At 35.8% G+C, this 17,058-nt stretch overlaps 1 protein-coding gene across 1 annotated transcript in view; it reads right to left on the reverse strand.

Moving 5' to 3' along the window:
- The window catches only part of LOC106470954 (transcriptional regulator ATRX-like), a 44,894-nt gene extending 39,881 nt beyond the window's left edge, over positions 1-5,013 (reverse strand). The window contains exons 1-2 of the mRNA XM_022399594.1: positions 4,745-5,013; positions 2,488-2,587 (exon numbers count right to left, since the gene is read on the reverse strand). The gene's annotated coding sequence lies outside the window, so the exon portion shown is untranslated. The remainder of the gene's footprint in view (positions 1-2,487; positions 2,588-4,744) is intronic.
- Between the last annotated feature and the right edge of the window lie 12,045 nt (positions 5,014-17,058).

The following is a 17,058-nucleotide window of genomic DNA, read 5'->3' on the forward strand; positions in this document are numbered from 1 at the left end:
CTCCAGTCCATTATTAGTCTCAAAGTGGGTTCCTCGTCATCGAATTAGCTATAACATTGTCTCTGCACAAAGCAAGAGTGGATCAGGATCCTTGAAGACAAACTAGCTATAACATTGCCTCTGCACAAAGCAAGAGTGGATCAGGATCCTTGAAGACAAACTAGCTATAACATTGCCTCTGCAAGAGTGGATCAGGATCCTTGAAGACAACTAAGATTCATTGATTTTCTTACAACTTGTGTTCAGCTACATCAGAAACGAGTGTTGATGCAGTAAAGCAAGGTTTAGATGAAACTTTTATCTAAGATTCATTGATTTTCTTAAAACTTATGTTCAGCTACATCAAAAACGAGTGTTGATGCAGTAAAGCAAGGTTTAGATGAAACTTTTCTTGTCTGATCAAACAGAACAATATTTACTATGGTTCTGTACTGATGTAGTAATGTACATGTTGTAATAAACTGTAAAGTTTTCAGCACCAATGAGACCTTTATGATAGTAAGTCGAGCTGAAGATGAAGAAAAATTAAAAAGTCAAGAAAATTTGATAACTGGAAATATGAAGCCTGTAATCAATCAACATACTTCAACAACAACATTTTTTGAAGATGTGTGTTTTAAGTATATTATTTTCTTGATAATGAATGCTTATTTTCAAAACTAGAAATTAACTTAGTTTATATAACAAATTTAACATACCATTCTAAGTAGATGTATGTATGGTGTTTACATGTTTTAACTGGCTTAGATTTAGTCCACGCAAGTTAAAAGAATTATAAATGTTTTATTGGGTTTTAGACAATACTGTCCTGCAGTTCAATGGGAATGGACCATACCTTTTTTGAGCATAATAATATACTTTGCAATATACACATCATTTATAGCAATAGTTTGAGGTAAACAGCCTCCAGAATTTGACTTAGCCAGGCAGTTCCCAGGCAAATGCAATTTAAAATCACTCTAAATATTGGAACATCATCTCAGATAAACCCTACAATTTTAGTACACCTGGAGCTTTTTCACCACACTATTTTACCACATATGTACCTACATTTGCTGACAAGTTAAAGCAGGCATCAACAAATCCCAGGCACCAGGTCGTCATGGTGACTAAAAATGACATCATGGCACTTAGTATTTTCTCCCATTTTAATCGTGCATAGGGCTGTGCTAAACAGAACTCGACTCTCTAACAGTTCTGGACTCTTTGAAGTCCAAAACTATTTTCACATTTTTTGAGTCTTAAATCAAGCTTTGTTTCTAGGATTTTAATGGTGTGGTTGCACAATACGTTACTAATTTCACACCATTTTGTTTTTTTTCTTTCTCTCAATTCAACCAATCAATGCACATGTTTACACTCAGACAGGACAGAAGGCAGTAGTTAGCCAGGCAATACTATCAAGCGGTTGTTAAAATCATGTGATCATTAGCATGCATTTGTTGCTGTGAAAGTAAATAAATATATATATAGCCCCCATTTCTCGGTATAAACAGCAGTTAAGTTAGGTTAGGCACACCTGGCTCTTAACATTTTGGGCTGGCTCACAGATATGAAAATATTTGTCAAGGCCCACGTTAAACAGTTCAAACTGTGTTTAACACCATTCCTAATACAAAGAGAGGCCTAACAACAAAACATGACATCCCCTTCAAGAGCTGGGTAAGTAGTAGTATTTGATAATCGATTACTTGACAGCCCTACTAACCAATTACTTTCAATTAATCAATTAGTACAATGTTCTTCAAACCATGGTATGCATGAGTAAAATAAAAATTGGTGGCAGATACCTTTCCTCTGGTCAGTAGTTCAAAAAAAGACAGAAGTTAGCAGCAAGTGTTGCCATAACTGCCTTCGTTTTAGTAAGCAGTTCAAAATTAGTGACAGTGGAAAATAGTCTTAGTAGTTTTGCCAAAACAAACACAGGACAATCAAGTTTAATAGCAATGGGATTGAACTCAAACCCTCGAATCATGACTCACCCACCCAAAAAAATTACCGCCAGCTGCACAAAATTGAAGTAAAAAAAACAATCTAAAAGGCTAAGATTGAGGAGAGCATAGACATCCAATTATGTAGCTTTCTGCTTAACAACCATCAAAAATAATAGTAACATTTTGATTAACTGATTGTTGGAATAATCAGAAACACTAACTTTGTTTAATCAATTGAATCATGATTTTAATTAAACAGTTAGTTTACATGACATTAATCCATGTAATGACTGCTCATATGTAATTTATCATATCAATCAATCAATTAAATCACCCAGCTCTACCCCATTCTCAGGCATGCTATCCAAAATCTCTTGGTAGTACAGTAATTAAATGCACGTTAGTTGAACTCACAAAGCATATGAACAGCATTTTTTTTTTATTTCAGGTAAGCAGGTTATTATGTTAATTAACTAATCAATTCATTTTCTATCTGATACTTATAGAAAGTCAGAAGTCATTCATTACCTTCTTTTAGTATTCCTTTACTTACCTTCTATATCAAAAGCCTGTGAACTTGTTTTTGGTTTTAATATGTATATCAGCAACTGGTTATCTTCATTTAAGTACATTCTTGTTTTTCTGGAGAAAGCCTACAAGTAAAACACTTTATTTCATAAACTTTCTATTGAAGGGTATCCTAATGAACAAATAATCTACAGCATAATAGCGATACATAAATCTAAAAGTTTAGGAACAGAACCTTTCATGAAGAGAAAAACATTTAATAAAACAAATTTGTAATGATAATCTGTGACAAATATATATATGTGTGTGTGTATATATATATATATATATACCCAGAAGAAACAACTAAAGATCGTCATTAAATAAGGTTTCCTAATCTATAAATATATATAGTTTATCTGTATCCTTTTAATCAGCTAAATTCATGTGAATAAAAAAGCATATCAAATTTACTTGGATTTATATTATTTTTGGAAAAAAAGTATTTCAAATTGGAAATAGGAAATATTTTGAGCCTCTTAAAAGCCTACTATATACTAAAAAAAAAACATATGTTAACTGGTAATCAATCTATTACCAATAAGACCAACTAATCAGAATTATCAACAGCAACAAAAATTCTTAAAGTTAAACACTGATTCTTCATTTACCAAAATATTGTAAAAAACGGCACTGACATCACAAAAGCACTTATGTCTGCAGACAATCCTAACTTTAATGATTTTTTTCATACTTCAATATCCTGTAAGTCAAAGAAAATATGTTATACTGTTACTAAAATTAGTAATCAGTGTCACTAAGTTTGTCCAAAGTTTCTTTATCTGCTTCAGAACTATAAATTTTTCCATGTGCTTTGCAAGTAAGTTGTATACAATCTTGATCAGTTATGAAGTTACCATTATTGAGTTACTACTGCTCATATCCTTCAGAAAGGCCAAAAATAAATGAGCTAATATTTTCCCTGACAGACTAAATGTGAATTTTCAAGGAATGACCAAGTATAACCTAAAAAATTGGCACTTAGATCTCAAAAGTTAAACATGGATCCCAGATATCAAAATTTAGAAGTTCCAGAATGTATACATCAACTTAAATGGTGTATGTGGAACCCATAATGCCAACAAATGCCTGTATACGTTTCTAAACTGAGCTCTGGAGAATGTTCCACATTTTGTTACCAAAGTATCTCCCAACTCTTCCATTGCATCTGGTGAATGTGAAATCCATTTCTAGAGCAGTACCAGTTTTATTTGAAAATAAGGTTTTGAGAATCAGTTGGCTAGTTTATTTTCACAATAGTTTCTTGCTCAATGTAGGCAGTAACATTACATGCAGGAAGAGACAAGCATTTATCTCCACCAAAATTGAATTAGGGCCAACAAAAGACCTGACATTGATTGGCAGAATTATAATTCCAACAGATTGGTAATTCAGTACTGCAGATACCTCATCACATCATTAAAGAGACATCTCTAAACTTGTATTAATTAATCAGATATCCAGCCATCATAAAAGTAAAATTACAACCATGGCACTGCTGCACACAAGTGTCATAATTCCAAATTTGGAAGTGTAGCATGTTACAATTAGAAGGACATTACAAAACAGTTTCATGTTTACAGCTTAGCAAGTTACAGTTTTGCTTTATGAAAATATCAATTTCACCAATGGTTTGCAAATTATAATTAAGCTACTTGCAGGAACATATGACGAAAAGCTTAATGATCCAAAATTTATCTTGCTCAGTGTAAAGTGATGATAAGATGTTGCTTAAATTACTCGTTTCAATTAGAGAACTACGTTCCTAATGCCAGTAATGGCCAAAGGATATTTTTGTTATTTTTATAAAATGCAAGTAATTGAAATATTTGTTTTCGTGTAATTGTAAATTTCTTTTACCTTTTATGAACGTAAAAAGTGAATAACCAATAATTCAACTGATGAAATACTGTATTTATCTTGGGATTGTTTTCTACTTTACTTAATAGTTTATGAATTTAATAAAACAAGTTACACAATCCAAATGTAAATTTTGTTAAGCACACTTTTCAAAACCTAGACATACTTTCAGTACTTGTAGATGTACTGAAAGTGGTGAGAATATATTCTTATAATATATATTCATGCTACGACTATTGTACCGCATCAAATTTGCTAAATATATTTGAAAATTATTAATTATTTTTTAAAATATACTTAGCAAATATGATGCGGTACAGTAGTCGTAGCATGAATAATTAATAAAAGACTACAAGTTTGTTGTTAAAAGATCATAAACTCACCTAAGCGACGTTGCTTACATTTTTCTACTTCTTCTAGTTCTAGATACATATTCGGACCCTAAAAATTAAAATGTAAAGTACATACCACACGTTTAATGTTAAAAAGTAAAAAATACCCAAAATTTGTCACAGTTTCAAGAGTTCTTTCTATTACCCTTTCTTGATATTAAAAGCGATGTTTCGTAAAATAACAGCTGCCTTACGTCAGATTTTACCACGAAACTCTATATATTTCGAAGAAACATAACATTTTATCTAAATCGCCGCTATGCCACTATATTCCGTATTATCCAAATCTCACCCTTTCGATATTAGTGCGCATGCGTGTGACATAGCAATACAAATTAATTATACTTATCACCTGACATTGGTATCAAGCATATTATAGTTTTAACACTATATTTTTATTTAGACTCATAATAACTGTTTTTGTAACAAATGATTTATATAAATAATGTTGTATCTCAGCCGACCTGATGAGCTCTGTATTGGGCAAAACGCATTGTCGGCAAAGGATTCGATTTGTTAGGAATTTCACGCAAAGCTACAGGAGGGCTATCTGCCCTAGTCGTACCTAATTTAGCAATGATAGACTAGAGAGAAAGCAGCTAGTCAACACCACCCACTGCCAACTCTTTGGCTACTCTCTTACCAACGAATAGTGCGATTGACCGTCACATTGTAACGCCCCCATGGCTAAAAAGGCGAGTATGTTCGGCCGTGTGATGGGGATTCAACCCGCGACCCGCATATTGCGAGTCGAGAGCCCTAACCCCCAGACGATGTTAGTCCTCGTCGACGGATATGATTGGATAAATTAAGTAGTGTTAAAAGTATCATGTCTGATGACAAGTATCTATATGTGTAAGAGAGTAATGTGTGCGCGTGCAACTGAACAGTTAGTTATCCAGTGTGATACTGAAATGATTGTAGGTGTTACATCTCTCTTTGTTCGTTTGTTAATTTTCCTGCGTTACAAGTCCTTTCTTAAACAAAACTAGTTTATTCTTCCTCAATACAACTTTGCAATACACTTAATTTCCACAGTTACTTTAACTTAAACACACGCTATAATTCACAACAATTCACTCACTTTACTACAGCGCTTGACTTAATTGTCCGTCTCCATCTCCGCCTGTCAGCAACTATAGTTCCAATCCCTGTATCTGCTATCCTCGGTTCCCACCAACCGTAACTGCTATCCTTGGTTCCCCACTCTCCCTCTCTCTTGTCTCCTTTGTCTAGCGCACTTATATACGATAATAGAACCTGCGTAGCCTCTTCGAGAATCTTCTAGACACTCATCACGTGCTACCAACGTCATGTGACTTCTGCTGTCGTTATGTTAATAGAACTTTCTAAGTTTTTCACGTCGTTTTGTTTGAGTAAAACATTTTTGTGATATTTTGCGTTTTAATGCACAAAGTATATAAAATCTAAAGGCAGTGTAATGTGTTTAAAGTATTTAAAACAGTTATGGGCCTGCCTAAACTACATATTGTTACGTCTCTGGTCGTTAGTTAATTTTCCGTAAAAATTCTTTCCGAAGAAACTTAAGGGATACAAGTCCTTTCTTAATTAAAACTGGTTTATTCTTTCTGAATACAACTTTGAAATTCACTTAATTTCCAAGATCACGCTATAGCTTAGACAAACGCTATAATTCACAACGAACGACACACGCGCTCGACCCAACAGCATGTCTCTATCTCTGTCTGCAGTTCAATTACACTACCTTGTTGCCGTCACTTCTTGGCGGTCTTATATATACAAGAATACCGCATCTAGCAACCTCTCGAGGCTTCAAGAAGGGACATGAATTTTCTAGAAGCGCGTGACGTGTTACTAGGGTCACGTGGCCTCCACTGTCGTAACAATATGTACGAGGTTAGGTGATGAGAGTTTTGAACGAATCTGATGGTGGTGTGTGGCGTCTCAATGACTGCAAGATTAAATATAAGTGGGTTAAACCTATTACACAACACGCGATATCCACCAAACACCTCTAATACAAAAGACACGTTGAACTGAATGATCTAATCAAAATATCTAGCAATATATGTCGGATCTAGTGACGCTTTTAAAACGTGGGCGTTAGGAGCATGTATTAAAATCCAACAAGGTAATAGTACCGTAACTCTAAGTTACATGATGAAATTAACGCAAAAAACATTAACACATAAACATTGCTGTCAGAGATGGGGCTTTGAGGGATGACAAGTTCATTCCCCAAATACTTTTCCCTCGGCAGTGCATATTCACTATTTCCCTGCTCTTGATTTCATTTTTAAATAGTTTAATGATGTTTTTAAAACGTTCCACACAGCACACGCACACGTTACTATAGATATTTGTCGTCAGACATGATACTTTTAACACTACTTGTTTTATTCAATCATATCCACTCCTGAGTGTTGGCGTGTCTTGGTGGTTAGGGCGCAGGTTCGAATCCCCATCACACCAAACATACTCGCCCTTTCAGCCGTGGGGGCGTTACAATGTGTAGTTTATACCCACTACACGTTGGTAAAAGAGTAGCCTAAGAGTTGGCATTGGATGGTGATGACTAACTGCCTTTCACTGATAAATTAGGGATGACTGACGCAGATAGCCCTCATGTAGCTTTGTGCGAAATTCTAAAAAACAGTGAGTTTACTAAGTTATCTACATGAAATGTAAAAGTCTGTTGTACACAAAATACTGGAACGTACAGGAACTGAAGAAATGTTTTTGAACTAATGATGTCAGTGTGACTCTGACTCTGACAAGTCAGAGTGCAAAGTGAAGTACGTGCAAAAAGAAAAAAATCTTTAGTCCATCCTACAGTTTGCATATTACATTTGATTAACTTATAAGGTCTCCGAAATGCATATCTACAGTTTTTGGTCAGTATCCCTGTATATTGTATATGGTATTTACTCTTCTGTACCATGAACTGTCGCTAAGTCAGTAATGTGGAGTAAAATGAAGATAAGAGAACTCTGACATCAAATACATAGTACCATAATGAATGGAACTCCATAAAATGCCGTACCATGTGCACATAAGGTTAAATTACCTTTCTGGTAGAAACAACATTCTATAGTGAGTACTGAACAAAAACTTAGTGATCTAACGTTAAAACCTAAATGATGAAAGAAATAATTTGTTAGTATAACTAAAAAAACTTCTTTATTTTCCGATAAGCAGAGTATACTCTGTCTGTATGGTTCCAATGTTTCATCAGGTTATCCTGGTATCATCATGTACAACAACTAAAATGAAAAACATGCATTGGTTTTGAATGGTTGAGCTTAACATTGGTTAGCTATTTAATCTTGGTTGAGAATAGTGAAAAATAAGGAATTGAACAAAAAAGTAAAATTCAAACACAAATAATGTGTATTATATCTTGTCCATCACAAAATAATAGTGTTTGAAATGATACCTAATATCTATGGTAACTGTATCATACTAATCATGACAGGACTATATGTACTTGGGTGGTGGCTGGCAGAATGAGCCTAGTTGATAAATGTGATTAACTTCAATTGAGGGTCAATGTTAGTAGAAAACAGCAGTAGATTGAATAATGTTTTATTTAACATTCTTGCTTAATATTTTGAGTTCATTCGAGTTTAAAGTACTACTTTTATTGTTAGAATAGGTTATTTTGAACATAGAAGTTCTTATGATCAAGAAGGAGAGTTTAGAAGAGCGAGAGACAGCTGCAGAAAAACATTGTTAAGTCAAGGAGAAGTCCTCTCCCTGATATAGCACTTTACCCATGATTTGAAGGTCCATGACATAAGTCAGCTAGCATCTGTAAACTCTGTAATTTGCTCACATCTGGAGCAAAGCATATTTCTGAGAATCGATTTCGGCAGAAGGGAAGTGTGAATGACTAGGGTAGTTGAAGTGGAATGGAGCCTGGTGAGCTCGAGACCATGTGGGGAAGTTTCTACATAACTCCTGTACTGTTGCCAGAACACCCTTACCCCAACTCTTGTCCAAACCACTCCGTAACTAAAGAAGAAAAGCTGGACATGCTGTTGATGGATGATCTTCCTCAATTAGAGTTGTTTTCTTCGTAGGTGAGATAAAATGCACCAAGTGAAGGCTGTGAACCATGATGTTATTTACCTTTCACAACTGAAAGGGTTCATGTAATCTCAATGGCTGCTCATGGTAACTGGTTTCATGCAGGGCTATATGGCAAGCCACCCCGAGTAGTTCATTATACTGAATCAGGAAACGCCTACCATCCTGGGTGTTGGAGTTCCTATAAGCAGCTTCCATCCAGAGCTGATAACATCAGTGGGACCTTGTGAGAGAGGGGCTTTGGCTAGCTACACAGGCCTCTGTGAGTGAGACCAAACAGATCGCATACCCGATATGGAAAGGGATGGTAAAGAGGACCTAGACCTGTTCCTAAAGCATTTCAGGCAGGTCACTGCCTAGAATGGGTGGACTAGGGAATAGACTGTTCAACATCTGGTCTTTAGCTCAAACAGTCTGTTCTTGACATTATTGAACACATGGATGAGGAGCAGCAGAATGACTGAAAGACAGTTGTATATAAGCTACATCACTGATTCAACCTCAGAAGAGGATCAGCACTGAACAACTTGCCATATATGTAGGATGAAGTGCACCAATTGAACAAATAGGTATACCCAGCAATGCCATCTGCTGATCAGGAAGATATCCTGGTTGATAAGTTTATTGAAGGAATCCTAAATGCGCTTATGTGACAGCACTATGGAGTAAGGGACATCCTCTCCTTCATGGAAGCAGTGCCCATCGTGACACACTTTGAAGTGGTAACTTCAAGCATGTCAGTGACTAGGAAGAAGCCTGCATCAGCAGCAGATATAGTGGCAATTACGCCAATTGGTGATACTACCCAGGTATATTACTGCATCAGGATAGACCTAACTTGGCACTGTAATGTAACCACACTGGTTTGCAAGGAGTGGGCAATGAACTGCACGAGTGTATGTAGCAGTGAGAATAATAGTACCTCTATCAACACAAGTGGTGTTTCGTATTTTAATACGGATGAAGTCTAATGTGTCAGTGCTATGTAGCATGGTCATAGATGCCATGCATGCAATGCATTATTTCCTATTCACAAAACAGGCAGCATTGGCTTATATGCCCAGCAAGAAGTAAATTATTGGTGTTGTTTTGCAACTGAACAGTTAGTTATCCAGTTGGATGCTGAAATGATTGTAGGGAAATTAAGCAAAGTAGAAGTAATCAATGCTAGTGGTACTAGTGTTAGATATATACGACTGTTTAAGTTAATGCGATTTTATGGTTTAGGTGGTTTAAGTATAGTGTGAGTGTTAAATTTAGTTATTTTAAGAAGTGATAGTATATTTATGTAACTGTGTACGAATCCTACATTGTGTAATTCAATTGTTGTGAATTAGTGCTTGTTGTATTATTGTGTCAAGTTAATAGAACCTTCTAACTTTTTTTCGTTGTATTTATTGAGTATTATTGTATCATAATATCTCATAGTGTGTAGTGTCAGGCTATAAATATGCATATAATATGTATTTTGAGTAATATAGAAAGACATAGCTAATTATAGAGTTAGTTAGACCTAGATTGCATGATTGTGATGAAAACATAAAGAGCATATTTTAGCTATTTTTAAAGTAAGGATATCACAAATTGTACTGTAATAACAGAGTAGAGAATAAATTATTTGGTTTGTCAATTGTGTTATAAAGTAACTCAACCAGCCTGTGTGGACTTTGACGAAAAAGAGACAATTATTTATACCTCTGGATATATCTGTGATAACCAGCAGTGTAACTAATATTTATAAATACATTTGACTGGTTTTATTATATTATTTTAAAACAAGTGGACTGTGTGATGTTTATAGTTTTTGTTGAAATTTATCGCCAAAAAGTCGCAGACACCTACAGTAAAGAATGCTACCCATCCACACATGAAAACTGACAGTGTCGAGCCAGTCAGGATCTACATTGATAAAGAACAGTATACATAAACTACAGCAGGCAAAGTGGGGCTATATAGGCACAGCTATAGTGGTGATAAAAATATTGGAGAGGTCACAACCACACTATAACCATGTTGACTGACTTTGATAAGAGGATACTGAGAGACATGCAACTTGGATAAAAAGATGGTGATCTATAAGAGTTTGTTAAACAGCAAGAAGAACTAGAGAGAGAGAGAAGAGCATCGACAGAGAAGAGAAGTAGAAAGAGAGAAATAAGAAAAGAAAAGAAAGGAGAGCCTGGAAGTAAAGAAAATAAGAGCACAAAAAGAGATCGCCAAGCTCACCCAAGAGAAAGATGGAGGACTCAAGAATTACAATGGGGTCAGGGCCAGCAGATCCAAATTGCCCAAACTGGATGAACAGAAAGATAACGTGGATGCTTTTCTGGAGCGGTATGAAAGATTTATCCAAAGGCAGAACAGGGACAAAGGTGACTGGGCAGGCAGTCTCAGCCCCATAGACTATGACAAGGTATAAGTGGCCTTGCTGAAATGCTATAAACTTACCAGGGAAGGTTTTTGGCCAGAAGTTCAGGGAAGTCAATCCTGACACTCGAGAAACTGTATTTCAGTTTTTGGCACATCTACTGTGATACTTTCCAAAATAGACTGACATGGACAAATGGAAAGATTGTTTTGAAGGAATAGCAGATCTATCAACCTGTTAACTACCAATGCCATTTTGAAATTCCTTTCTATATATAGAACTGAGTTAGACTGAAAATTTAAGTAAACTACTTTATTATCAATTCATTCCCAGTTTTTCCCTGAAGAAGAAAGGTACACCTTTTGAAAGCACGTGGGTTATAGGGTTTTTATTCATTTCTACTTTATTATCAATGTATTTTAACAATATTATTATTATCAAGGATGTTATGATTCAAAGTTTTAAATTATCTAAGTTTTATTCCTTTATTTCAAAAAGAAAAATCTAAAACCTCAATTAAAACTGTAGTATTTGCTGTCATGTGATCCACATCTGCTCGTAGTTACAATTTCTCAGGTTTAAGAAGAAACTATGTGTTTGGAATGCAGACAGTTCTTTCAGATGGCCAAAGTACACAATGCAGATGTTTTACATTACTTTCTTATGGCTGTTAGAAAACATTCTCCCTCCAATTAATGTTGTAAATTCTTTTCTCAGTTTAAGGTCAGCCATACCACTTGCAAAGTCGAAGCTGTGTTGCTATCTGACAGTTTGAAGTTGAAAGGCATACTTATAACCAACAGAAAGATCGTATTTCGTGCTTGAATGTGAATATATGTGTGCGATTTTGTTTTCAAATGGGATGAAATGAAGCTAAGTTCATTGTTCTCTTGAGGTGTAGGTAGTGCTTGGCAAGTGTTTCTTGCCTTATATGCATTAGTTCTTTAGACAGTTAGATTGCATTTAGGTGTTACTTTAAGATTTTATTTAATTACTAGCGAAAGTACTCGGCTTAGTTCGAGTTATCAGGTTGATTTATCCTAGATGAATATGTCAATGTGTGTATTTTGAACCCATTTTAACATAAAGTATGGCCTGTTTATAAAGGTAGCCTTCCCTCTGATTTTAAACTTAAATAATAAAAACAAATAATAAAAAACAAACCTCTTTAATTAATGGATCATCTAAATGAGAAAAACAAATATATATATATATATATATATATATATATATTTTGATTTTGTGTATTTATACATTTCATTTTATACTTCCAGTACATAGCCTCTTAACAACAACATTAGGTTGTACTTTTATCGTTTGTTTGCAATTAAGCATAAAGCTACAAAATGGGCTATCTGTGCTCTGATCACCACTGGTATCAAAACCAGGTTTGTAGCATTGTAAGTCTGCAGATATACCGGTGTGTCACTGGGGGCACTTTTATTACTAAGCAACATGATATAAAAGCCACTGTTGGAATGAATTGTTACCAAAACACACTGTTATTTTATATATTAGAAGTTGTTATATAAGAAACCACTTTTTTCCTGTGTGGTTTTTGCTAGATTGCCCCATTAAAAGGATGAGCATGCACATGGATAAGTAATAATACCCAGGTGCACACCCTCAGGGTCCATTTAGTATGAGTGCAAAATTTCAGGTTTCTAGGTTTTTCCTATTGGAACTATGGTGCTCTTAGAAAAGTTCTTTTCAAATTTCAAACAATTTCTTTCATTAGTTTTTTTTTTGGAATGAATGATTGGTCCTTAGCATTTGGGGACATGGATACCATATGATTAATATATGAACAGTTCATGATCACGTGCTCAATGGGCATGCCACTTTTCCTAAAGGGGAAAGCACTAAAAGATGTAAACAAGATGATCAAACTGGCAAAATAGTATATGGAGGGAGTATAATTGGCAAGTCCAAGAATAACCAGTCAAAGTTGAAACCAGGGGTGGCTGACTACAAGTAGGATGCCACCAAAAGTGACAAGAAGTCAACAGACAAATGTGAGAATAGATGCTAAGCTTGTTGTATAGTGGGGCACATTGCAAGTGAGTTCATGTCTGTCACCATCAAGCAACTGCAGAAATCTAAATATAAAGCAGCTGGAGCTACCTACAAAGATGGTGTTGGCAAGAAACAAGAAAAGAGGGACACTATCACCATGGATGCTGAATAGAGGCAACTCATCAGCTTCACCATAAGAAAGAAGTGTTATCACCACGATTAAACAGTGCATGATTGAAGGTCAGGTCAAGTTAGCAAATGGGTCAAAAGTGCCAGTGGTGATTGGAGCATGTGACAAATATCGAGAGGTGCCAACAAACCACAATATGCCAATAGGTGAAGGTTATGTTGGAGAGAACCAGTGTAGTATCTGATGATCAGATGACAGGTAAGGTACATTTGCATGTGCTGATTGATGGGACAGTAAGAAAGTTTCCTACAGCAAGAATAAAAGTGGACACTCCATACTACATGGGAAACCTTGAGGCTATGTGTATGAAGGCTCCAATCTATGACTTGGCGATCAGCAATATACCAGGAAGTATATGTTTTTAGACAGAAATGAGACTGTTGATGCATCTGCAGCCACCATGAGAGGTCAAGAAAAGAAAATCAAACATGACATCAAACCCCTTCAAATCTCAAGATTGACCTTTTGAATGTAGATTTACGAGAACTAAAGGAAGCACAGAAGAAACACCCTTCATTACAGAAACTATGAGACAGTGACCAGGAGAAAGTCGAGCACAAGACCAAGTGGAAATAGAAGATCAGAAGGGAGTGCTGTACTGGATCTATGAAAGCAGTTCTACTGGGGAAGTTAAACAGATCATAGTACCAATAGAATATTTGACGCTAGTGATGACGTTGGCTCATGTATTGGTTATGGGAAGACACCTAGAAGCAAAAGAAGACAACAGACAGATTCACCAGCAACTTTCATTGGCTGTAGCTCATCGGAGATGTGGCCAGATTCTGCAGGTCATGTGCCATCTGCCAAAGGGCAGTACCTAGAAGGAAGGTAGCAAGGTACCACTGGGTGAGATTCCTCTCATTGAAGAGCCATTTAGCAGAATAACTGTGAACTTGACTGGACCACTTGCACCTATAGCTGACAAGAACAACCAGTGTGTGCTGATAGTAGTCGACTATGTGACACCTGGAAGCCATTACACCGCCAAAGATAGAGACAGAGAGAGTAGCAGAAGTCCCCTGGAAGTTTTCTGCAGCGAAGGCTTTCAAAAAGAAGTCTTGAGAGACAGAGGGACCCAGTTTACCTCAGAACTGATGCAATATGTGCGTAGACTCATCAACACTAGGCAGCTCTTTACCACATCATACAACCCAGATGTAATGGACTTTGTGGGAGAGTCAATGGAGTTTTAAAGAGCATGGTAAAGAAAAAGTCCAAGTCACGTGGTCTCTCCTGGGACATGTACCTACAAGCAGTATTATTTGCTTACCAGGAAGTCCCACAATCGAGTACAGTATGAGGTCTGAAACAGTTATTGAAAGAACTGTGGACAGGAGAAGAAGGGTCAGATGTGATGAACACGTACCAGTATATGTTAGATCTCAGAAACTGACTGGAGGAGACTTGTCAACTTGTGATTCAAGGTCGAACAAGAAGTCTTGGTTCTGCTACCAACAGACAAGACCAAACTCAAACTACAATGGAAAGAACATTTTGAAGTGCAGGAAGTGGTCAACATAATGGATTATGAGGTGAAAGTGGATGAGAAGACCAAGATCTACCACACCAATCTGTTGAAAAAGTACTTCAAGAGGAAAGAAGACCTAAAAGGTGCAGCTATTGAGGCACTGATGGACATTGCAGGTGTAGTTAACATAGATGCAGAACCAGAAGATGGAGACTTTGTCACAGAAAATGAAGACCTATTAAACCTAAGACCAAAAAAGTGACCAGCAAGCAATAGAAAGACTTACAAAATTACTGTGCCAGTACGCAGATGTTTTTACACTTGTGAAACACAATATTGAGACCATGAACAGGTATCCAGTCAAGTTAATACAAGTGTTATGACTTAGATGGTTTAAGTATAGCATGTGTGTTAAATTAAGTTATTTCTAGAAGTGATAGTCTATCACAGGTTTGTTCACATAACTGTGTATGAATCATTTGTTGTGTAGTTCAGTTGTTGGGAATTGGCACTTGATGTATTATTGTGTCATGCTACTGGAACCTTCTAAGTTTTTCTTATTGTTTCTATTGAGTATTATTGCATCATAATATCTCAGTCAGTCAATAAATACACAAAATGTAGTTTCAGTTTTATAAAAAGACATAGTTAATTATACAGTTAGTTAGATTTAGACTGAATAATTGTGTGTTCAACCATAAATAACACATAGTTGCGATTTTAAAGTGAAATTATCACAGACTGTATTCTAATAACAGAGTAGAGAAGAAATAATTTATCATATTGTTTTCTAAAGTAACCGGACCAGCCTATGTGGACTTTGATGAAAAGAGACAATTACTTAAAGCTCTGTAAACAACTGTGATAACCAGCACTGTAGCAAACATTTTTATATGCTTGACTTGTTTTAATATATTTATATTATTTTAAAACAAGTGGACTGTGTGCTATTTGTTTATTGTTCAAATATTTTGCCAACACGTCACAGACACCTAATGTAAAGAATACTGCCCATCCCTACATGAAACCTGACAAATACTAGGGTTGCATGAATTGCGCCATAGACAAAAGCAAATATGAGGCTATTGTGCTAACAATCTAGATTCAATGGAGTAAAATCAACTTAGTGATTTATTGGATGAGTAAGCTTAGGTGTTTTGGGGAGCAGATGGTTGGTTGGGATAAAACAGTGGTAACTCAGCACCATATAGACAGAGGCGACACATTTCCAATAAAGCAGCCACTGTGCTGGTTTACTTGGAGAACTAAGGAGGTCACAAGCACTGAAAGACAATGAATAGTATAGGATGAAGTCATGAAACCTTTGGAAAATGCTTAGTTATCTCCTGTAGTAATTGTCAAGTAGAAGAGGTATTGCAAGGTGTTGATATTAGACTGGTGAACGTGGTAACTCGCGTTTAAATCTCTACTTTGAACATATAAACGTTTAGACATTTGAAAAAGCTTATGGTACTGGCGTATGCATACTGGCAAGTCGAGTTGGAGAACAGAAGCAGGTCTAAGACTGGTTTCAGCACAAGAAGTTGTTTGTATGAATTTCACATCATGTCATTCAGTCTATGTAGTGCACCAGCTACTTTCAAGAACCTGAAGGAGCTTAAACTTAAGCAACTGCAATGGGAGAAGTGCATAATCTATTATGTCATCAAGAAATTAATGTCGCCTTTTTAGATGAAAAAACTCAAACAACAAAACATTTATTAAATGAATTAGTCTCCATTCTTATCAATGATGTTTTCCATCTTGCAATCAGGTTGTTAATACCCTGATTAAAGAAATCACTTAGCTATGAAGCAAAAAACATGTCGATGTCCTCTTTAACACCTTCCACATTTGCATACGTTTTCCCATTAAAATGGTGTTGTAGCAAACGAAAATGATGGTAATCTGATGCTGTCATATCTGGAGAATATGGTGGGTGGGGGAAAACTTCCCAACCCAACTTCATAATCTAGCTGAGCAGTGATGAAATCTATGGAACATACAACTCGGTACCTCTTGGATCTTTCGACAGTTTACCTGTGAAATATGTCGGATTTACAATGAAGTCCTTCTTTTCCAAGTTCATATTGAAGTAAATAGTAACAGCAGAAATTTCATTCCTGGTAAATATACTTTTATTTAAGAAGTCTTAATATGTCTGAATTTTGTCAGTGAGTATATTGTTA

The sequence above is a fragment of the Limulus polyphemus genome, unplaced genomic scaffold, assembly GCF_000517525.1.
Source record: "Limulus polyphemus unplaced genomic scaffold, Limulus_polyphemus-2.1.2 Scaffold4319, whole genome shotgun sequence".
Lineage (NCBI taxonomy): Eukaryota > Metazoa > Arthropoda > Merostomata > Xiphosura > Limulidae > Limulus > Limulus polyphemus.